At 47.3% G+C, this 25,091-nt stretch overlaps 1 protein-coding gene across 8 annotated transcripts in view; it reads right to left on the reverse strand.

Annotated features, from left to right (window-relative positions):
* The window catches only part of LOC119173523 (solute carrier family 41 member 3), an 880,209-nt gene that overhangs the window by 435,292 nt on the left and 419,826 nt on the right, over positions 1-25,091 (reverse strand). The gene's annotated exons all lie outside the window — the stretch shown is intronic.

The raw sequence follows: 25,091 nt of genomic DNA on the forward strand, positions 1-25,091 counted from the left end.
TATCTTCCGAGTTTGCTGTACATTACTTTTGTTTTCTGCTGATTGATTTAAAGACTTACCTTTTTGCTCTCCTTGTCTAACTCAGTAATCATGAGCTGCAATGCGTCCCCTGAGTAATTAGCGACGCTATGTGATCGGCGAAGTGCAGGTTACTAAGGTACCTTCCTTTGACTCTCATCTCTAACTTTTTCCATTCTAGGCGCTGAAAACACGTAAGCATGTGGTAAGTAGCATTGGGGAGATTGGATCTTTTTGTCATACACCCTTACTTAGTGGTATCCTGTCGCTTTCTTTATGGGGCATGTGACGTGCCGTTGTGTCCATCGGATATACAGGGTTTCAAGGCGGCCTAACAAGAACATCCACACTCTTCTAAAATCAGTAAAAGACTGCCAGACCTAATTTGTATTCGACGTTCCTCGAGCGCCGACAGGCTCAGTGCCGATTTACTTCGTTTTCCCCGCGCAAAGGTGGGAGACATGCACCGAGCGTTGTCTGCTATCGCTTATCACATGTCCGAGTTTGGAAACTAATTCTCCTGACTTCAAACACAAAACACTAAAATAGAAGAAAGGGAGACATAACTAAACTAACCTAAACAGCCCATTCTGTAACTAAGTTGCCAAAATATTGTCTATCCAATTTCAGGCCCATAAAACTATATACAAGCACCAACAACAATTTTCTTTTCACGGCACCCATGTACACCTTAGTCCGAAGCATTGGGTTGCTCTATGTGAGCAACGGGGTTCAGATATAGTCTCAATTTGTCAACGTGCACAATTTCACTTCCCATGTTGTCCGCGAGTTCGATCTTGTAGTGCACGGGCGACAGTTTGTTCACTATCATGTGATGACCGGTGCTTGACGCAGTCGTTTTCACGTCGTACGTTGGAACCTTGAAGAGCATCAGTTGTTCTCTAAAGCACTACGTCCTTGTGGTGCTTGTCGAAGTGCTACTTCTGTTTTTCTTGAGCCCGTCAAATGTGCATGACTGCGAGCTCCCCAGCTTTTTGCAGTCATTCGAGCACTACCGTGAGATACTTTGATTCTTCTTTGAGCTCTTCAGCCCTGCCGTGTTGGTATAGTGGCTAAGGTACTCGGCTGCTGACTCACGGGTCGCGGGATTTATTCGCGGCTGTGGCGGCTGCATTTTCAATGGAGGCGAAAATTCTATAGGCCCGTGTGCTCAGATTTCGGTGCACGTTAAAGAACCCCAGGTGAACAAAATTTCCGGAGTCCTTCACTACGGCGTCTCTTATAATCATATGGTAGATTTTGGACGTTAAGCCCCACATATCAAACAATCAATCTTTTAGATCTTCAAGCTCTCGGTGGCTGTGTACAACATCTAACGGTAGCACCGGGTCCCTACCGTAGATCAGGAAGAAGAGAGTTGGGCGAAGCATGTCTTGATACCCTTTGTTGTACCAGAATAACAATATAATGGAGGACGTCGGCCCATTTTTCTCCGATGGCGTAGTCATGACAATCATTTTTTTATTGTCGTATTGGCCCCTTCGCACAGGCCGTTTGCTGCGGGATGATCTGCGGTAGTGGCAGCATGGCTGGCGCCCTGATATTTGAAGTATGCTGCAGAAGAACGCGCCATCACTTGAGCACGGTGGTCTGTGATAATTGTGGCTGGGCATCTATGCATCCAAGATGATCCGTCCTTCAACAAATTTCTGGACGGTTACAGCCTCTATGTCCCAGAGTGGTTCTGCCTCCCCAAAATTTGTGAGATAATCAGTGGCTTCATTGATATACTTGTAACCTCTTGAATTTTCGAATGGTCCTACTATGTTTACCCTAATTGTGTGGAACGGGCTGTGGACTTTTACTGGCTGTAATAGACCGTAAGGCACAAATGTCGACATATTCATCCTCTGACAAAGGTCACAGTGACGCCCGCACCGCCTGACTTCTGCCTAGAGCTTCGGCCAGCAATACTGAGAACTTAGGGTAGCGAATGTTTTCCAGATGCCCATGTGGCCGTCGTATTGTCCTTTGTATATTTCACAGAGTGCCTAAGCTTGTCGCTGTGTAGGAAGGCAGAGGAGAAATCGACTGCTGACCGTGCCTTGGTCTCTTTTGTACAACACGTCGTTATGCGTGACAAACTTCAATCGCACCCGTTTCTGATGCATTTTCGTGCCCCTATGCATATCCAGGGCTTAAGCGCAAATGGCATCTTGACGCTGCTCCTCACCCATGTTGTCACAGAATTGCAGCGATAGATACGATATAACGAAAATTGGTTCAGCATCATCAAGAATGGAAGAACTCCTGGAAAGACAATCTGGTTTGCTGTGCAGGATTCCTGTTTTTTATATGACATCAAAGTCAAAATCATGCAAAATCAGTGACCAAAGAAGAAGGCGTTGGTTTCCTTCGCTCTAGCGCAAGACCCAGCACAGTGCAGGGTGGTCACTGACAACTTGAAATTTTCTGCCAATCAGGTATGGTCGTAGTTCTTCTAATGCCCATTTTACTGCAAGAGCTTTCAGTTCTGTCAAAGAATAATTAACATCTGCACCTTTGCAAGATGGACTCAAGTATAGCACTGACAGTATTGTTACTCAACATCGGCAACGAGAGAGCATCAGGTAGATGACGAAGACGATGAATGCGATCGCGCTCGTGCTATTGTTGCTTTTTTTCCTCCATCTTGGCTGCAGTTGTCTCCGACCCGCTCTATATTTCTGTACATATTGTAAATATCTTTATTTCAGTCAATCTTTCACTCCTATGACATTTGGTAGTGGTGTGGGGTACAGCACAATATAACGGAGCTCCACAGTGGCAGTACGTTTAGATTTAACCACCAAGGCAAACCAGCGATCCGCACCCGCCGAGACGACTACAATAACTGTTGTCCTTCTGCCACTTAAAGATCCTGGCATATTCTGTGGCACTCTTGATGTCGACATTGAAGATTAGTTGCCGTTGTACGAGCGTAAAAGTAAAAATCACCGCTGGGATCAAACTTTTATATTGGCAAACATTCTGTTCTTCTTGAGAGGAACAGCAAAAATGTGGTTCGAGAACCACGATGAACAAATTGGAAGCTGAGATGAGTGCAAGAAAAAGATGGGCGCCCTTTTCGGCAAGTCTGTGGGTAGAAACGTATTGGTCAAAAAGGAGTTGGCATCTCGTGCGCAAACGTCAGCAGAGTCCCACGTGACTTACAAACAAGACATGGTCGCCCTTTGCCGAAAAGCAGACAATAACATAGAAGAAACTGAGAAAGCAGCACACATACCTAAATGCAATGCAGATGATGCGTTCAACCTTCTCATTAGCAAGAACTGCAACATGGTCGATACCATTATCAAGGAGTGTCAGCGTTTTGAGGCCACAAAAAGTGTACGTATCGCCCACCATTTCACTCGACTACCGAACGCAGCAGCAACCTAGTCGTGCGAAGACAGGCCTGCACTACAGACGCCGTTAACTGCAGAGCACCAGACCAAGATCGTCAGACCTGAACACGAAGCTCTGTCTCCTGCGTCCACGTGCTCCCATGCCTGTGACTCTAGCCCACAGATGATGCCACTAATACATGTCATTGTGCGACAAGAGCTTTCCCATGCTGGACTGGCCTCCGAGTGTACTACAGCTCCCTCAGCCGATCGATCGTCGTTGACCCCTTGTTTCGTATGCCCAAAGCTAAAACATTCCGGCGCGCCCTCGCAATCCAGCCGAGTGGAGGACTGCTGACAACCGTTCGATTTGTTTCAACTGCCACCGTATCGGACACGTGGCTCGCCATTGTAACACTTGGTTCTATCAGCATCAGGCACCCTATGGGTACAACCATCGCCAAGAGACGGATAATGGAGGCTTTCAGCCTTTCCGGGAATCACTTCAGGCCACCAGTGAAGCGTTACTTCTATGCCGCCATATCGTCGTCATTCTCTATTTCAGCATGCTCACCAGTCCTGTTCACTACTCTCCCGTCGCCCGTCGTCTCGCTCGCCCCGATTTCGAGAACCAACGTCGCTGGCTGACTACCTGCCGCGAGAAAACAAGATGACGCAGTTGCCGGAGGTGATGCTGTATACACCACTTGCCTGCTAAATCCTCCGACCATGCTGCCGACTCGACGCCAAATTATTGACGTTGAAGTAGACGACACACCCGTTGTTGCACTTGTGGACACAGCTCACATATCAGTGATGAATTCAGAACTTCATTGCCGCCTTAGGAAATTTTGAACGCCGCGCACACTACCACTTATCCAGCTCGCTGACGGTGGTACATTTCCCGTGCTTGGAATGTGCTCCGTGCGTATAAGTGTTGCCGATCGCTCCACGACAGTGATAATTGCTCTGATCGAGAAATAGTCCTATGAACTTATCCTTGGCACGGCCTCTTTATCCGCCCACTCTGCCCTCATATATTGCGGACCTGGCATGCTTCAACTTGATTTACCGTGTTACCATGAAGACCCAACACCATCTCAACCACGTCTGTTTTCTGTATATTACGTTCGCCCAGCATCTAAATCCTTTACCTACGTGAACCTGAGGTCTGTCCCTCCTGTTCCTGAAGGTGACTACATGTTGACACATATTTCTGACGTTCTGCTAGCCAGAAACGTTCCCATGCCTCACACACTTTTGACAGTCACTGGAAATACAACATCTCTTCCAATCCTAAACTTCAGCTGTTGCGCTCAAGTTATCCCAGATGGTATGACTTTGTCACAAGTCTGTTCTATCGATGCTGCAATTTCGGTGTTTGTTGCTGAATCTTCTTCGTCCTCTGCTCCATTCTCTTATTCGCAGAGCGCAGTGGATGGCACCACTGACAAGATGATCGCCCCTGACCTCCTTCTAACACAGACAGCTGAAATCCGGCATCTGCTGAAATGCTACTGTGACACCTGTATTTTGATGAAGGCCCTTTGGGTCCGACATCTTTCGTAGCTCATAGGGTGAACACTGGAGACGCCAGCCCCATGCGGCGACGTCACAATCACGTGTATAGTGCTGAGCGACAAGGTATCTGAAAAAAAAGTGCTCAAAGTGACGTCATCGAACCTTCCTGCTGTCCATGGGCATCGCCGGTCGTGCTAGTCAAGAAGACGGATGGCAGCCGACGCTTCATCGTAGACTACCGTCACTTAAACAAAGTAACACGCAAGGGCGTGTATCCACTGCCACGGATTGGCGATGCTCTCGTCTGCCTACATGAGTCTGCCTACTTTTCATCTCTCGATTTATGATCATGATATTGGCAGATTTAGAGACTGCGAGAAAACCGTACTCATTACACCGGATGGATTTTCCAGTTCAAGGTTATGCCATTCGGATTGTGTAATGCCCCAGCTACATTTCAAAGAATGGTGGACTCTTCTGCGTGGATACAAATGATCCACAACGTGTGCTATCTCGCTGACATCATCGTATTTTCATTTACATTTGAAAGCCACCTTAGCCACCTATCGGTTGTTCTTGAGGTTTTCCGGACAGCAAGACTTCAGCTCATCTCATCCAAATGTCACTTTGGCTATCGAGAAATCACTGTGCTGGGCCACATTGTCAGTGCTCCAGGCACGCAACCTGATCCCGACAAAATTTGAGTTGTTAAATATTTTCCCGTACCATGTTTCGAAAAAGATGTATGGAGATTTATCGGCCTCTTTTCTCACCTTCGACGTAACGCGAAGAATTTCGCTGACATTGCCCGACCGCGTACGGAACTACTGAAGAAGGGCATGCCTTTTTATGGCGTTACTGACCAAGCGACTGCCTTCAGCACCCTTGCAGAAATACTTACTTTTCCACCCATCTTGGCCCATTTTAACCCGTGAGCCTATACTGAAGTTCGTACCGATGCCAGCTGACATGGAATCGGTGCCGTTCTCACCCAGGGGCAACGAGGACAGGATCGTGTCTTCGCTTATGCCAGTCGCCTCCTTTCGTCTTCGGAGAGCAAGTTTTCCATCACAGAGCGTGGGTGCCTCGCACTAGTCTGGGCACTCGGAAAATTTCGACCATACTTGTTTGGATGCACCTCTTCGGTAATTACGAATCACCATGCCCTGTGCTGGCTGTCGTTCCTTAAAGATCTAATTAGACGACTTGGCTGCAGGCCTGGAAACTCCAAGAATACAGCGTTGGCGTGGTATACAAATCTGGCCTAATGCATAAGGATGCCGACTGTCTATCTCGTCACCTTGTGGACCCACCCGACCTTTATGCACATGATTCTGACCCTTGTGTCTTCGCCATGTCGGCTTTCACCGACATACGCAAGGAACAACTCAGCGATGTCCACTTGCGGTCTACCATGCACAGTTTACGTTGGCCCCCCGTAGACATATCGCTATACTTGTTCGTACTATGTGATGGCATTCTTTACCGACGAACACCAAAGCCGAGGAATCAGAGCTCCTACTCGTAGTTCCTACGACACTCCGTTCCGCTGTTCTTGAACAGCTTCATGACACCCCAACCACTGGACATCTCGATGTCACGCGGGCGTACGATTGCGTGTGGCGTAGTTTCTTCTGGCCAAGCCTTTACCGTTCTGTGCACCAATACGTCGCTGCGCGTGAGTCCTGCCGGCGCTCCACAGCTGGTTACTGGTAGTGGTCCCTCATTTTTTCAAAAGTCGTAAGGGACAACCTTCGCTCGTGTTCGACGCGTCACAAGCGCAATACGGCCTACCATTCGCAAACAAACAGTCTTAACGAGCGCCTCAATCGATCCTTGGTCACAATGCTCGCCATGTACTTTTCCAAAGATCACCTTGATTAGGATAGTAATTTGCCTTATGTGACATTCCATACAATTTGACACGCCACGACACCGTTGGCTTCTCCCCTTTCTATTTATTGTTCGGCCGCCATCCTGCGTTACACTTTGAGACTCTTCTGACATCAACTACAGAAACGATTACAGAATACGCCCGGGATGCCACTTCTTGGGCTCAAGTGGCCCGTCAAATCGCGCGGGAACGTCTTCTTGGCTCGCAGCTCTCACAAAAGGCCCGCTACGACAGCTATCACAGAGTAGTTTCCTACTCTGCAGGTTCATTGGTCCTCCTCTGGACACCACGCCGCCACGGTCACCTCTCTTCGAAACTCCTATTTCACTACTCGGGACCTTAAAAGGCTGTACGCCGGCTTACTGAGGTCCCTTGTGAGATTGCTCCGTTGCACAGTCATTGGTCGTCGTCCGCACCCGCCACTGACGTCGGCCACGTGTCCCGTCTGAAAGCTTACATCTCCGCACATGATTCTTCTGTTCTTTAGGCGCCGAGGTGGCGATACCAGTGGTGGGGGCTATATGTTACACGACATTGGCAACGAGAGAGCATCAGCTAGACGACGAAGACGATGAATGCAATCGCGCTCGAGTTTTTGTTGCTGTTGTTCCTCTATCTTAGCTGCGGCTGCCTCTGACTCTGCGGTATATTTCTTAAATATGTTTATTCCTTCATTCTCTCACCCCCGTGACAATACCGTCACTCTCCATTTTCTTGCAGCAATAGTCTTTTCATCTTCATCTTCCCAAGCAGAGCCGAGATACATCTGTGTGTAATTGGACATCGAATTCCGGTTTTTGGAGAATAGCTTAAAGAGAGGAGGCTAGCACAACGCACGCTTTAATGTCTCAAATGCCCCTTGCTGATCTTCTTACCCTAAAAGTAGCGTTTGTCTTTAGGAGTGATCGAAGAGGTGCTGCGATAACACTGTAATTCTGGACAAACTTCTTGAAGTATGATGTGAGCTCGATGAATGTTTGCAGTTCCTGTATATTTCATGAAGGCCTGATAATCTGAATCGCTACCAGTTCAGATGGGTCAGGAAAAGGAGATACACCATATTTTGTGACAACGTGTCTAAGGCAATTGATGGCAGTACGAAAAATAGAAGTACTTCCGTGGCTAAAGACCCCACGGCCTAACGAAGGCAATCTTCTGTATGTCATCTGCATGCATAGCGATCTGATAAAATCCGGACACCAAGTCCATAACAGTAAATTACCTGCTTCCGGTGAGTGCCTGCAGTGCATCGTTTTTATTGGGAAAGGGTACACACTGTCCGCAGTGATGACGCCGAGACGTGGATAATGAACGCACATGCGCGTCATGCCGTCTTTTTTTGCTACAAGGTTTAGAGGTGACGCCCAAGGACTCCGAGAAAGTCACAGTATAGTGGCATCAATGAGGTCCTTGATCATACTCTTGACAATATCACGCTGTGCTGGTGACAATCTGCGAGGACGTTGCGATATTGGCTTTGCGTTTTTAGTTGGTATGCAATGTCGTGCAACTGTGCAGGAGCCTACATTCGTACTTGACTGTACAAAGCAAACCGAATGATGCGCCAACCAATATTCTATAACCTGTTGCTCATTGGAAGATAACGTTGTTCCAATGTTAAAACTGACGTCTCCTATTGCGATTGATCGGTGATGTGGATCGACGATTGTATAAGCTTGTGGCACATCAAGGTCCACAGTAGAAGGCAAGCATGAAATTTGGAGGATCTATGGCAGTCCTTTCCAGAAAGTTCAATATTCTCAATTCTGCTTGCTTTTTCAATGATACTAATAATCATCTGATATAGAAGCATGACGGCTTGAAAAGAACAGTTTGTGACCCAAATTTTTGTTGTGTTTTTTGATGCAGCTGTTACCATGCGGTTCACTATGACTGAATAGTGGTCGTACAAGAGCTTTGTCCCAGTGATGACTAATAAGTGATTTTCATCTTCCGACATGTGACAAACTAACTTCCGCAATATAGCTTCAGTAGTTGCAGCTATATCAGTCTACCTAACCAGGTAGGCCTTGCGTAGCCATTGGGGGATCGATACTGCCAAGCTCTTCGAGCCCCAGTTGATGATGGCTCTAAGTCATCGCCTAGCAGTATTCCTTCATGAGGTAACTGGGGAACAACAAAAAAGTCATGCTTTAGTGTTTGGTCGTCCACTGCCACCAAAGCACTGACGTGACCTAAATTTTGTAGCTGATAGCCGCTTGCTCCAACCAAACGTATGGATGAAGGCTTTATGTTTAGTTAGAATTTGTCAACCATTGGTGCCATAATGAAGCTGTTGACCGCTCCAGATTCTGAAATGCCTTTATTTGTTTCTTCATTGATGGCTGTAGGAGCAGAAAAAGTACCCGCATCAGAGGCACATGACACCTACTCAATTACTGGCGTTTGCTCACGTACATTGGCATCACGAGCTGTTCGTTTCCCCGCTGTTATGAACTGAAAGATTCGAAATTTTCCTGCGACTTCAAAGATTCTGCAGTCAGTGGTAGGCGGCACTGCATGACAAAATGGCCACTTCTGGAGCAGTTCAAGCACAGTTTGCGGATTCTCGGGGCGCGTCCTTTCGACCTTTCAAAAGCACGCGTTCCAGGATGAGTCGATTGCCGCGACCGCGATGGCTTCGCTTTCGTATCCCCTCCTTTTAGCACCTTTCTCTGAGCTACTTCATCATCTGAGAAACCGCTAGACTCTATGCTGTCCGCGCATTGACGATGACGCATAGGTTTCCGAGGTGAACGCTTCGCCATAACACGGCATTCTGCGGACAGCGTTGTGGATGGCGTTCTGCGTTCTTCCACAGCCGAAATTTTAATGCTTTTTTTCGAATCCCTGATCTGGCCGAATCACAGAAAAGAGCTTACCATATCGTCTAGTCGCCTAAATGTTTGATAAAAAAAGACCTTCTTTGCCTTGGGTGACAGAGTAGCCATGATAACGTGGCAATATTCTTGTTGTAGTACCAGATAATTGCACTGCTTCATCAGGTCCAGCTTTCGGTATGCGATGTCTGTACAATACTCGCTTGCGCGCTGCGTAGCGCCGAACATTCACTGCTTAGATGTCATATCGCAGTCCATGTTGTAACGTCGGCGGTATGCTGCCTTCATGTTAGCCCAAGTCCTTATACTAGCTACATTCGTGTAGTGACGCACCCATGTAGTCTTTAGCTGGGAACTTTCAATTATGAACGGTATGGCAACCTCATCGGGAAGACTGAAGGTTCTAAACCAATGTTAAACTTAGTGAAACCAGGCGTTTAGAGCTTTTTTTTAGATGCGGTGATGAGCTCGCCGCAAAACTCGCAAGTCGGTCGCGAGCGTCTTCTCTGTTAGACCTCTACACGGGAGTATCGCTTCTGACTTGTCTTTGCTGCTCTCTCGAGCCACGTTTGAGATTAATCGACGCACTGCTCTCTTCTGCACTGGCGCTTGATTCGGCGCCATAATTTTCAAGCGTTTTTAACTCCAGACACTGGATGCGCTTTACTAGTGGAGCAAGTAAGTTACACAACAGGTCATGACTTCCTTTCTTCTGCGAGTCAAGAGGCGGTATTGGTGCGTCGTCGTCTTTGGCACCATCGTGGTCCTTGGGAATCATCAGTTTCAGTTCCTCCAATTCGCTACGAAGCTGACCGAACTCGGTCCCCAAGACAATGGCTTCAGACTCAGCTGATCTGTCGGCTTCCAACCAGGCGTCATCATCCAGCTGCTCGAACACGTCGACAGAACACGGGGTTGTCGTCATCTTGGGATCATGGAGCCGACGCTGTCCGAACGTCAGTGGTTGAGCGTAGCAAGCGCGTAGTAAGCGACGCCCCCCCCCCCCCACATGGAAGATGTAAACGACTTCTTAGTTCACCTTGAGCGATTGGGCGCCAATTATGACGTACCGTTGTGGCCGTGGGATATAGTGGGTTCCAAGACGGCATAAGAAGGACGTCAAAACTCTTTAAAAATCAGGCACTGCCAGACACTTTTTTTTTATTCGGTGCTCCTCAAGCGCCCACGAGCTCGGCGCCAATCTACTTCGCTTTCCTTACGCAGAGGTGCGAGACACGCACCGAGCGTCGTCTGCTATCGCTCGCCACAGGGCACTAAGGTGGCAGTTGATCTGTAAATTTCTTCCACGAGATTCATATATGCTTTCTCGACGCCCTGATTCTACAAAGTCTGCATGACTTCCGATATTTCTAATCAATAAAATGGCTTCACGTAATCAATGAAGGCTATATGTATAGTGGTTGACTGTATTCTGGGCACTTCTCTATTACCTGATTAATAGTAGGAATGTGGTCGATTGTTGAGTAGCCTGTTTGAAATCTTCTTTGTTCGTATGGTTGAGACTGAACGTATTTGTGCGCAAAGCGATACGTTCCTCACACGTAATAGCGCTGAAGCAACCTTTTGAAGGCTTGCAGTACGCAGGCAGGAGCACCTCGAGAATCTGCACGAAAAGTCGCGCAAACGCTTGTGCATATATAAAAGAACAGCAAGAAGCCACATTCGACCCTGTAGCGTGTAATTGCTGTGGTACAGATTTCTGCCTCGCGCGAAAAAGTCGACTGGTTGACGGCATAGCACTCTCGTCGAAGGAACAGCAGAAGAATCGGAGTGTGTGTGTGTGTGTGTGTGTGTGTGTGTGTGTGGGTACGAGTATGTGTGTGTGCGTGTTTGCATGTATGTTTGTGCGTGTACGTGTGTTTTGTGTGCGTGTGCATTCGTGTATAGTATGTGTGTGTGTTTGCGTGCGTGTATGTGTGTCTGCATGCATATATATGTGTGATTGATTTGTTTGATTTGTGGGACTTAACGTCCCAAAAGCACCATATGATTACGAGAGACGCCGTAGTGAAGGGCCCCGGAAGTTGGGACCACCTGCTGTTCTTTACCGTGCACCCAAATCGGAGTACATGGGCCTACAACATTCCCGCCCCATCAGAAATGCAGCCGTCACAGCCGGGATTTGATCCCGCCACCTGTGGGTCAGCAGCCGAGTACCTAAGCCACTAGACCCCCGTGGTGGGGCATCTGTATAAGAATGCGCATGAGTGTATGTGTGCTTGCGTGTGTGTCCGGGTGCGTATATGTGGGCTGTGGGCCTATGATATATATATATATATATATATATATATATATATATATATATATATATATATATAAAAGATTGTAGGCTTCGATTCCTTCTCCCAGCAAGTTACTTTTTCACCCAATTTTTTTTCTTCTTATTTACATCACATTGGTTTTAATACCTTCCCCTATACATTCCTTGGCATTATTGTCTGTTAGGTATCATTATTATTTTGTCAAAACACGGAGAAACGAGCCCTAAGCTATACGCTTTCCCTTATATATATATATATATATATATATATATATATATATATATATATATATATATATATATATATATATATATATATATATATATATATTTATATATATATATATTTATATTTATATATATATGATTCAAAAAGAAATCTTGTGGGTCCGGTGCATAATTAGGAATAAAGGAGCACTCTTTCGAAAATTTGATATTTGTTTATTTTACGTTTCAGCCGTGGCACGGCCGAAAAGTAGAGTAAACAGATATGAACTTTTCGTAAGTGTGCTCCTTTATTCCTAATTTTATATATACACACACATATATATATATATATATATATATATATATATATATATATATATATATATATATATATATATATATATACATAAATATATATATATATATATATATATATATATATATATATATATATATATATATATATATACCCTCTCCCCAAAGAAAAAAAAAGAAGCATCGCATCAATGCCACGGCTCCGAAAAACAACGAAAGGTAGTCAAAAATGTCTGTGTCCACTGAAAAGAAAAAGAACGAGATGAAAACTAAAGAAGCAAGAAAGTAATGTACGATTGTCTTGAAGCCCATTGCCACAACACAAAGTTCTTGACTTGCAGTCAACGCGAATAGCACGCCTTCATCCTGGAGACGTGAACCACATTCGAGGAGCCTGGTCTGCGAGAACGGTGCGACGTGTCTGCTGAGACAACTTCGTAGTGCACTTCGCCGAGGCGATGAAGAACTTTGTAGGGTCCGAAGTATCGACATAACAATTTTTTGAGCGTTCACGTTGACGTACAGGAGTCCAAACCCAGACTAGGTCACCGGCTTTGTGTAGTACTGCTCTGTGGTGGGTGTTTTACCGGCGAGCATCTTAATTTTTCCGCGATAAAATGCGAAAACGCGCCAGCTGCCGCGCGTCTTCGGCACACTGAACAAATACATCTGCGTCTGGGGTAATTGTGTACGGCAGAGTTGGCTGCAGCATGGTGTCAAGCATTTTGGTGACGTCACGGCCGTTAACCAGACGAAAAGGAGCGCAGCCGATGGTTTCCTGCAAAGCCGTATTGTAGGAAAATGTTATATACGGGAGGGTTTCATCCCAATTCTTCTGATCGTTGGCGACATACATCAAAAGCATATCTGCAATCGTCTTGTTAAGGCGTTCGGTTAACCCGTTGGTCTGTGGGTGGTGCGGAGTTGCTGTTCGGTGCGTCTTGCCGCTCAGCAACAGGATTGGTCGGAGCAACTGTGCCGTAAAAGCAGTACCACGATCTGTGATGACGACAGCGGGAGCACCATGGCGGAGAACGATGTTCTTGATGAAAAAGTCAGCCACCTCGGGAGCAGTTGCTCGCTAGGCGCCTTGTGTTTCGCAGTATCTGTTGAAGTAGTCAGCGGCAACAATAATTTAACGGCTACCGGCCGTAGACTTCGGAAATGGGCCGGGTAAACCCATCCCGACTTTTTCAAAAGGTGCGTGAGGCTGAAGCAGACCGACTGGTTTCGTCGTTGGAGTTTTGCGGCGCTGACAGGCTGTGCATGCCTTGATGTACTGCCGGATGGTTTTCGTAAGTTTCCGCCAGTACTTTTTGTCCTTGATCCGCGCCAGAGTACGCGCGAAGCCAAGATGACCTGATGATGGCTCGTCGTGACAAGCACGCAAAATATCATCGCGGAAACAGCAAGAACGACGAGGAGGTACAGTTTTTGTTGAATGAAAGTTGCGCTTATTGAGAATGCCTTGGCGTAGACAGAAAGATGACAAATCACGCGCGAACTGACGTGGGGGTTGTGGGCGACGTCCCTCAAGGTATTCAATCAGTGGTTGTAATTCTGTATAAGTCTTCGGGTTGCTGCTCAGTCACGTTTAATGATGCGAGAACAGCAAGGCAGCTGAAGTCTTCATCATTGTCTTTTTCAGCGACCTCGACGGGTGCGCGGGAAAGACAATCAGCGTCGGTGTGTTTCTGGCCTGGCTTGTAAACCATCGTTATACCGAATGCTTGTTAAGCGAAGGCTCCATCTTGCGAAATGACCCGAAGGATCTTTCAGATTCGCTAGCGAGCAGAGAAAGTGGTGGTCACTGACGATTCGAAGGGGCGTCCGTACAAGTAGGGCCTGAATTTCGTTAGAGCCCATACAACCGCCAGATATTCTTTTTCAGTCGTCGAGTAGTTCTTTTCCACAGATGACAACGTGTACCTAGCGTAGGCGATGAAGCGTTCCACGCCATCTTGATATCGCATGCGAATAGCTCCGAGGCCAAGGTTGCTCGCGTCAGTGCGGACTTCTGTGTCTGCTTCGGTGTCGAAGTGACCAAGGATCGGTGGCGTTTGCAGGCGTTGTTGAAGGTCGCGGAAAGCGCCGGATTGTTTGGAGCCCCAGACGAAGGCGACGTAATCCTTGACGATTTGTTGTAGAGGGTCGGCGATTTTCGAAAAGTTCGACACAAAGCAGTGGTAATAAACACAAAGTCCTAGAAAGCGACGTACATCATGCTTTGTTTTCGGTATCGGGAACAAAGCAACTGTCATAGCCTTGTCAGGGTTGGGGCGAACGCCACTGCTGCTGACAATGTGGCCAAGCAATTTCAGTTCCTCATATCCAAAATAACACTTTTCTGGTTTCGGAGAGAGGCCGGCAGTGCGAATAGCCAGAAGAACCACCCCAAGCCACTCAATGGGCTGTTCAAAAGTCGTAGAAAAAACGACTACGTCGTCTAAATACACTAAACAAGAGTACCCTTTCAAACCACATAAAACTGTGTCCATCATTCGTTGAAACGTGGCTGGAGCGGAGCACAGGCCAAAAAGGAGAACTTTAAATTCATAGAGACCATCCGGTGTAATAAGCGCTATTTTTTCTCGGTCCCGTTCATCTACTTCAAACTTCCAATATCCGCTACGGAGATCCATGGAAGAGAAGTAACGGGCATGTCGCAGGCGATCCAAGGAGTCATCAATACGAGGAAGAGAATATACGTCTTTTTTCGTTATTTTGTTCAGGTTGCGGTAGTCGACGCAGAATCGTAATGAACCATCTTCCTTTTTAACCAGAACAACTTGTGACGCCCGAGGACTAGTCGATGGTTAAGTTACGTCGTCGTCGAGCATTCGTTTCACTTGATGACGGATAGCATCTTGCTCCTTCTGCGACACGCGGTAAACATGTTGGCACATGGGTTCCACGTTGGGCTCAGTGATAATTCTGTGCTTCATTAGAGGAGTCTGCCGCACTTTCGAAGTAGTGGCAAAACACTCACTAAAAATGAGAGGAGACTGAGGAGCAGGTTCTTCTAACTGGCCATTGACGTTGAGGCGACTAGTCATGTCAGTATCGCAGCTGTTCTCATTCGAGATCGTCGTAATCAAAGGGAAGGCGTCCAAATCATCCAATGCCTCCAAGTAAGCTATGCTTGTGCATTTCGCAAAATGCCTGTGTTCGCCACCGAAGTTCGTAACCAAAACCGTAGTCTGGCCATTTCGGAGTTGACCTAGACTTCAATCAATGGCCACTTCCCGATCAAGCAACAACGTCAGGTTACTTTCGGCGATTCCCGTAATCCCGATGCTCCTGTGGACACTCAACAAGCACGAAGATACTACTGCGAGGTGGCAACGTGACGCAATCATCGACTACGTGTAAGGCCACGCCACAATATTCGTTCTCGATGTCAAAATCTGGAGAAACACAGTTAACGAAACTGACGAACAAATCACGCAGTATAATTATCGCTCCATACTCTTGGAGAAAATTCATGGCCAAAATGACCGGCTGAGAACAATTGGGCAGTAAAAGGAATGATGCTACAAAAGCCGACGCACGAAGTTCAAGCCTGGCGGTGCACCTTCTTATAGGGGATACGAGGTATCCTTAAGTGGTTAATAGTTGTGGGCCGTCCCACGTTGTCCGCACCGTGTGTAGACGGGTGGCCAATGAAGCACTCATCACCGAGTAATCAGCTTCCGCGTCGACAAGCGCAGTCACCGAATAACAGTCGACGGAAATGGTAATGGCAGCAGACGTTCTGTGGGCGGTTTCACAAACAGGCTTTAACGGCTTGTCGTAAGGCAGCGGCGCAGGGTATTTGTCGGTTCGCGTTACAGCGGCCTCTCCTCCAGAGGTCGCAGTTTTCAGTTTCCTCGGCGTGGGCTTGCGCCACTGACACCAGGGGGCCCAAAGGTGGGTCGAGCGCGGTGGGTTGATGTACACGGACAGGGTGATGGTGACCGTGACTGTCGTCGCGGCGGGACAGGAGCGTGATGACTACCTTCCAAGTAGAAGTAATCCGCAATTTCTTGTGGACGCTCATCATAGCGTGGACAACGTGCATCTGGGTAGAATCTGCTTAGGCCTATTCATCGGTAGTAACAGTCGCGGTACATGTGTCCAACTTCGCCACGATGGTAACACAAAGGACGATTGTCGAGTGCACGCCAGACGGTGCACTTCCGCGGGCCAGGACGAAAATCGGCCTGAGAACGCAGGCGATGGGCTGGACTTGGAAAGCGTCTGGGGGTCCCAGCAGGTGGATGAGCAAAATGTGCCGTCGATGGCATAGAGACACGTCGGGCGTCCGCGTAAGAAAGCGTGGGAGGTTCGACTTGTGATGGTGGTGAGGAGTGAACAAACTGCTGATTTCGTTACGAACGACGTCCGAAAGAGCAGCGCTACTGGGAGGGAATGCTGCATGAAATTTCCGAGGTTCTTCGCGATCGAAGTTCTTCACAATCCTCAAACAAGGAAAAGTAATACCTGTATTCAAAAAGGGAGACCGAAAAGTTTTTTTCTAATTATCGCCCTATAACAATCCTCCCATTCTTTAGTAAGGTAATTGAGAACCTCACTGTGAATCGCCTAATGAACTACCTAACAGCATTTAACCTTTTGTCACATAAGCAGTTTGGTTTTCGTGCTAAGTTTTCTACTGAATTAGCACTGATTAAACTAACAGATAGCATAAAACAGTCCATCGATAATGGGCTCTGGGCAGGGGCGTTATTTCTTGATTTAAATTAACCCTTCGACACTATACACCACTCTATTTTGTATGCTAAACTTAATTCCTTGGGAATCTGTGGGCCTACTTTAGCCCTTTTACAAAGCTACCTCGCTAACAGAACACAAGTTGTCAATTATGGCGGTGTTTTATCCTCACCAATAATAAGTAACCAGGGAGTCCCCCAAGGCTCAAGTCTGGGACCTCTCATTTTTTTATCTGCGTTAACTACTTACCATCATCACTTAACTCATCTGACTGCATCCTTTATGCTGACGATACCACGATATTTTCTAGTGACAAAGATCTTAACAATCTACTAGCGAAATTAAACACTGATGTCGCGAAACTTATTTCATGGTGCAAAAATTACTTATTGAAAATCAACCTTGTTAAAACAACTTTTAGGTTATTTGACTCGTCCCAAAAAAGCGTTACGATTTCACCCGAAATATACATTGATAACTGCGTCATCACCCCATCAAAGTTCACTACTTTTCTAGGTGTCACATTAGACCCCCAACACAAATATAACATTCACCTGAATTCTGTCATCAATAAGACGGCTTTTGGCATCCGCATACTCATCGCACAAGGCATTGTTTTCAGCAACACATTTTAAAATCACTTTACTATGCTTTCAATAACAGTCACCTAACCTACTGCATTTCATCCTGGGCCAATACCTACGCCACACACCTAACATCTCTCATTCACCTTCAGAAAAGAGCAGTCCGAATCATCGCACATAGTTTCTACACAGCATCAGCAGCACCCCTCTTTAGCACTCTCGAAATTCTACCGTTAATTTTCACCTTTAAACTCCAACTTCGAATTTTATTATTCAGAAGTAGAGTCGGGGACATTCCCACTGACATATTTCCCCTCACACATCTCCACAATACTAATAACACACGGTTTTCTGAAAATAGTAACCTTCTGCTTCCAAAAGTAAGCACTACCTGCGGGAGAATGACAGCCTTGTTTTCTGCGATTTCTTTCTGGAACTCACTACCATCAATTATTAAATCAAGCCCCTCATTACAATGTTTCCGGCGGCATCTAAAACAGTTCTTACTAACAACATGAGACATCTGAATATATATATATATATATATATATATATATATATATATATATATATATATATATATATATATGTGTGTGTGTGTGTGTGTGTGTGTGTGTGTGTGTTTAATACGGTTATATGCATTTATGTGTACGTGTATAGGTTCTGAAGTGACGCTGTATTAGTTAGGTGATATGCACGTGTTATGTTATAGTCATTTAATCCAATTAGTCGCCTCCTGTTTTATTACTTACATGTAAATATTTTGAACTACCATATGTTTCAATAATGATTTTCATTACGTTCACTCTGTTTTTTTCGCTTGCTGTTTTTTCTTTAGTTGCCAATCTTTGTTCCATATTTTTATACAGGAATTCACAGGAGGTCCCCCTGACAGTTATTACTTTGGGATCTCCTTCTGTATTATATCAACTTTTTACTTTTTACTTGCAGTTGCACTGTATTGTACAACTTGTCGTATGAGTTCTGTGAGGACCTCCCTGTTATCACCTCCTGGTACAAGCGAGCATGCAGCGGACATGGCCGTCTGACGCTCATACTTCGATAACCACTGCCGAAGCATGCGCTCCATAATTGTGGCCTCACGTATGAACTCGGACACAGTAGTAGGAGGGTTGCGCACAAGGCCCGCGAAAAGTTGCTCCTTTACGCCTCGCATTACCAGGCGCACTTTCTTGTCTTCTGGCATTTGGGGGTCAGCCCGTCGAAACAATCACAACATTTCTTTGACAAACATAACGACGCTCTCGTTCGGCATTTGAAACCGCGAAGAAAGTGCCTGCTCCGCTCTCTCTTTTCGTTCGGGGTTACTGAACGCCTCACGAAGCTGCTGATGGAATCCCTGCCAACTTATGAATGAAGTTTCGTGGTTCTCATACCACACTCTTGCCGCGTCTAAGAGGTAGATATACACGTTCAACTTACGGCAATTGTCCCAGTCATTGATGGCAGCGACCCGGTCGAAATGGTCAAGCCAGTCTTCGACATCTTCACCGGCATCACCATGAAATGGGTTGGGTGTGCGAGGCGTGTTGATGACACAGGGTACGCTAGCGGGAGGCTTATGCTCGGTTTGGGTTGCGGATGTAGCAAACATTGTCCTCATGGAACTTGTCAAGGGGCCGTACTGTGGTGGTAGTCCTTGAAGGCGGCGGCTGCTTCGATAAATATCAACAGACCCTGGTGCACTGGCGGTGGTTGCTTCTGGTTCAGGACCAGCGGCATAAGACGTTGCCGTATAGTACCCATCACGTCCACCAGTCTTTCGCGAGACGAAGCGATAGGCAGGAACTCGAAGTGAAGGACTGTTTACTCAGCCACAGCTGCCATTCACTTCTTCGCTCTCGTCTTCTGCAAACAGCGTGGCAATATATATATATATATATATATATATATATATATATATATATATATATATATATATATATATATATATATATATATATATATATATATTGCCACGTTCCATTTCACAAGTTTTTGTTATCGTTCCGAAACACCACACGATTCTCGGCGCAAACCGTGCCTGCAGGTTTCGAGAAGGTTCCGGACTGTAGTAGATCATTTCGATAAAATCACGCCCACTGTACGAACGGTACAGATTGTTCTGGAACCTACGCCACCGCCAGCGATAACGCTAGAACATTCGACGGCAAGGGTATAAATGCCGACGCGCTTCGCCGCTTGTCAGTTGTTGATCGAAGGCCGACGCTGCGTTCGCCGCTATCAGTCCGAGACTGCTATCTGTGCAAGACTGCTGCTGTAATTAGGCTTTCCCTTTACCGGGCACAGGTTCGCCCAAATAAACAGTTAAAATCCCAAAATAAAGTCTCCTGTCTTCGGCCACGTCAAGACCCCGTGACATCTGGTGGAAGTGCTGGGTGCTTTTTGAACACAACCCCAACCAGGCAAAGCCCTGAAGCTTTTTGAACACAACCCCGACGGAGCTTTTTGAACACAACCCCAACCAGGCAAAGCCCTGAAGGCAAAAGCTCACTTACCGAAGGTGGCCGGACGACGCAACATGGAAGCAGCGGAACAAGCCGACGCAGCCGTGACCCGACGCCACGCCCTAACTGTAATGCGAGACGGCGAACTAGCGACCTCGACGTTCTTATCGACGGCCACAGTGTGACTGCTCTCGTTGATACTGGAGCCGACTATTCTGTCATCAGTGGGTCGTTTGCCGCGAAGCTAAAGAAAGTTAGGACAGCTTGGAAAGGCCCTGAAATCCGCACAGCCGGAGGTCATCTCGTAACGCCTGCAGGAATCTGCACAGCGAGAGTCACCATTAACGGCCGTATTTATCCTACAGACTTCGTGGTCCTACAGCGTTGCTCGAGAGATGTCATCCTTGGCATGGACATCTTATGCCTCCATGGTGCTGTCATCAACCTAAAAACAAGGTCGATAACGTTATCCACAGAAGAAGCACTACCGCCGCGCACGCCGTCAGGACACCATGCCTTGAATGTGCTGGAAGAACAAGTCACCATTCCACCTCGCTCAAGCGTCATTATTTCTGTCGGCGCTCCTAAATCACCTGACTTAGAAGGCGTCGTTGAAGGCAGTCAGCATCTGTTGGTCACCCGAAATATTTGCGTCGCAAGAGGAATTGCAGAGCTGCGGGGAGGCAAAGCAACGGTTATGCTCACGAATTTCAGCAATGAGTACAAACATGTGAACAAAGGAACAACGGTCGCATACATCGAAGAAATTGTCGAAGCCACCAGTGCTTTCTCCCTCGCCGATTCTGCGGAACCTGCTCAGAGGAACCAAGCCCCTCCCATAGCTTTCGACGTCAATCCCAGACTTTCGAACGATAAGCAAGAACAGCTCAAGGCCCTGCTTCTGCATTACGAAGATTGCTTTTCGTCGTCATCGAAAATTCGGCAGACCCCAATCACGAAACATCGAATCATAACGGAAGAAAATGCCAGACCACTCCGTCAGAGTCCGTACAGGGTTTCGACGCGAGAACGTGAGGCAATGAAGAGACAAGTTGATGAAATGTTGCGAGATGACATTATCCAGCCGTCCAAGAGTCCGTGGGCATCCCCCGTGGTGTTAGTGAAGAAAAAGAATGGGACCCTACGTTTCTGCGTCGATTATCGCCGCCTGAACAAAATCACAAGAAAGGACGTGTATCCTCTCCCACGAATAGACGACGCCCTTGATCGGCTCCATAACGCCAAGTACTTCTCGTCAATGGACCTCAAGACTGGCTATTGGCAAATCGAAGTCGACGAAAGAGACCGAGAGAAGACGGCGTTTATAACACCGGACGGCCTCTTCGAGTTTAAGGTGATGCCCTTCGGTCTTTGCTCAGCGCCTGCAACTTTTCAACGCGTTATGGATACAGTACTGGCAGGATTGAAGTGGCAGACTTGCCTTGTGTACTTGGACGACGTTGTCGTGTTTTCTTCGAGTTTCGACGAGCATCTTCGGCGCCTTGAAGCTGTACTTCAAGCCATCAAGACGTCCGGACTCACACTGAAGCCAGAAAAGTGCAGATTTGCATATGAGGAGCTCTTGTTTCTGGGGCACGTTATCAGCAAGTCTGGAGTTCGTCCCGATCCACGGAAAACAGCCGCTATCGCCGACTTCCCGCCGCCCACTGACAAGAAAGCCGTGCGCCGATTTCTGGGCCTGTGCGCCTATTATAGGCGGTTCGTGAAAAATTTCGCCCGCATCGCCGATCCTCTCACTGACCTTACCAAGGCCGACGTGGAGTTTAAGTGGGAAACGCCGCAGGAACACGCTTTCCAGGAGCTTAAACATCGCCTCCAGGCGCCTCCGTTACTTGCCCATTTCGACGAATTCGCCGAGACAGAAATACATACTGACGCAAGCAGCGTAGGTCTTGGCGCCGTTCTTGTGCAGAGGGCTGACGGACTTGAAAGGGTTATTAGTTACGCCAGCCGATCGCTATCCAAAGCAGAAGCAAATTATTCCACAACAGAAAAGGAGTGCCTCGCCATCATCTGGGCTACGTCGAAATTTCGCCCCTACCTCTACGGCAGGCCCTTCAAAGTTGTGAGCGACCACCACGCCTTGTGTTGGCTAGCCAACTTGAAGGACCCTTCTGGTCGCCTCGCACGATGGAGCCTGAGACTTCAAGAATATGACATTACTGTCATTTACAAGTCCGGCAAAAAACACTCCGACGCTGACTGTCTCTCTCGTGCGCCTGTCGACCAACCGCTACCCGACGACTCGGATGACGACTACTTCTTGGGAACGATAACTACCGACGACTTCGCTGAACGACAGCGGGCCGACCCGGAACTTAAAGCCCTAATAGAATACCTCGAAGGCAGGACCGCCGAAGTCCCGAAAGTATTCAAGCGAGCACTTGCGTCGTTCTTTCTACGAAACGGTCTTCTACAAAAGAAAAACTTTTCACCGCTTCGAGCTAAGTACCTCCTTGTGGTGCCTTCAGCTCTGCGACCAGAACTCCTGCAGGCCCTGCACGACGATCCGACGGCAGGGCACCTCGGTGTTTCCCGCACGCTCGCGAGGATACAAGAAAGGTACTACTGGCCACGTCTTACCACCGACGTCACTCGTTATGTGAGGACATGCCGGGACTGTCAGCGACGCAAGACACCGCCGACAAGGCCAGCGGGACTTCTGCAGCCAATTGATTCACCTTGCCGACCTTTCCAACAGATTGGTATGGACCTACTGGGGCCGTTCCCGACGTCGGCTTTCGGAAACAAGTGGATCGTGGTAGCTACCGACTACCTCACCCGCTACGCCGAGACAAAAGCCCTGCCAAAAGGCAGTGCATCCGAGGTAGCTAAGTTCTTCGTCGAAAATATCGTCCTACGTCACGGCGCCCCGGAGGTCCTTATCACCGACAGAGGAACGGCATTCACTGCCGACTTAACTCAAGCGATCTTGGCATACAGCCAAACAAACCACCGCCGGACGACAGCGTACCACCCACAGACCAACGGCCTCACCGAGCGGCTTAACAAGACGATCGCCGACATGCTGTCAATGTACGTCGATATCGAACACAAGACGTGGGACACCATTCTTCCGTATGTGACCTTCGCATACAACATGGCGGTGCAGGAGACGACGCAGATATCTCCATACAAACTGGTCTACGGAAGGAGCCCGGCAACGACGCTCGATGACATGTTACCCAACGTCACCGACGAAGAAAACCTCGATGTGAGCGAGTACCTTCAACGCACCGAAGAAGCCCGACAACTTGCGCGTCTTCGTATCAAGAATCAACAGACGACCGACAGCCACCGTTACAACCTTCGACGACGCTTCGTGGAATACCAGCCCGGTGAACGTGTTTGGGTGTGGACGCCGATACGCCGACGTGGACTAAGTGAAAAGCTTCTGCGACGCTACTTCGGACCATACAAGGTGGTTCGACGTCTCGGCCCACTTGATTACGAGGTTGTCCCCGACGGCATCACGAACTCTCAACGACGCCGATCGCGACCTGAAGTCGTCCATGTCGCGCGCCTCAAGCCGTTTCATGCACGTTAACAAACTGAAACAGTGTTTTTTTGTATTATTGTTGTATTGTAATTTATTCATTGTAATTTCTTGCATTGTTATTGTACCTTCATCTTTAGTTAAAGCATCGGGACGATGCCTTTTTTCAGAGGGGGGCAATGCCACGTTCCATTTCACAAGTTTTTGTTATCGTTCCGAAACACCACACGATTCTCGGCGCAAACCGTGCCTGCAGGTTTCGAGAAGGTTCCGGACTGTAGTAGATCATTTCGATAAGATCACGCCCACTGTACGAACGGTACAGATTGTTCTGGAACCTACGCCACCGCCAGCGATAACGCTAGAACATTCGACGGCAAGGGTATAAATGCCGACGCGCTTCGCCGCTTGTCAGTTGTTGATCGAAGGCCGACGCTGCGTTCGCCGCTATCAGTCCGAGACTGCTATCTGTGGAAGACTGCTGCTGTAATTAGGCTTTCCCTTTACCGGGCACAGGTTCGCCCAAATAAACAGTTAAAATCCCAAAATAAAGTCTCCTGTCTTCGGCCACGTCAAGACCCCGTGACAATATATATATATATATATATATATATATATATATATATGTATATATATATATATATATATATATATATATATATATATATATATATATATATATATATATATATATATATGCGTGTGCGCACGTATGTGTACGTGTGTGCGTGCGTGCGCGTATGTGTGAATTGGAGCGGGGGGGAGGGGGGTGTTCGCGTACCTCCCAAAACAGTTTCAAGTACCCCTCGGGGTCATTGGACCTACCTCTGAGAACCACTGCGCAGCTATAGTATCTCTGGAAGGGATGCGGCCGCAGACTACAATGCGGCCAGAGACTGTGTAAGGAGTATGTGGTCAAACAGTATCGCGTTAGGGGATTGAAGAACGCATCCACTGCAGTAGTTGAACGGGAATCGTAAGATTGCCTTAGCCAAGAGAAATTTCTGGTGTCTACCAGGGTGGGTGTTCAAGACAACTATGAAGCATTATGGTTAGAGTGGTATTTAAAGAATATAAACATACAAGAAACCAATGAAAGAGCTATCTACGAGGGCTCTTGTCTGTTTACGCGCTTTATATACCACTATTTTCTAGTACAAACTCGTCTGAATTTCAGTTCACTGTGAATGTTGCGTTGAAACGTCTTTCCGAGGACCAGAGCATTGCTATGGTGGCAGTTTATCTGGGACAAAGCATATTAAACTGAGCGTTAATGCTCAGTTTCATTTGCCTTCATGCCAACATGCATCAGTGAGTTGCGCTGTGAGAAAATGAAGTATTACAAAGGCAAAGATGGACATAAAAAAACAATTGAATATTTGTAGC

This window comes from Rhipicephalus microplus, chromosome 5 (assembly GCF_043290135.1).
Source record: "Rhipicephalus microplus isolate Deutch F79 chromosome 5, USDA_Rmic, whole genome shotgun sequence".
In the NCBI taxonomy this organism is placed as follows: domain Eukaryota; kingdom Metazoa; phylum Arthropoda; class Arachnida; order Ixodida; family Ixodidae; genus Rhipicephalus; species Rhipicephalus microplus.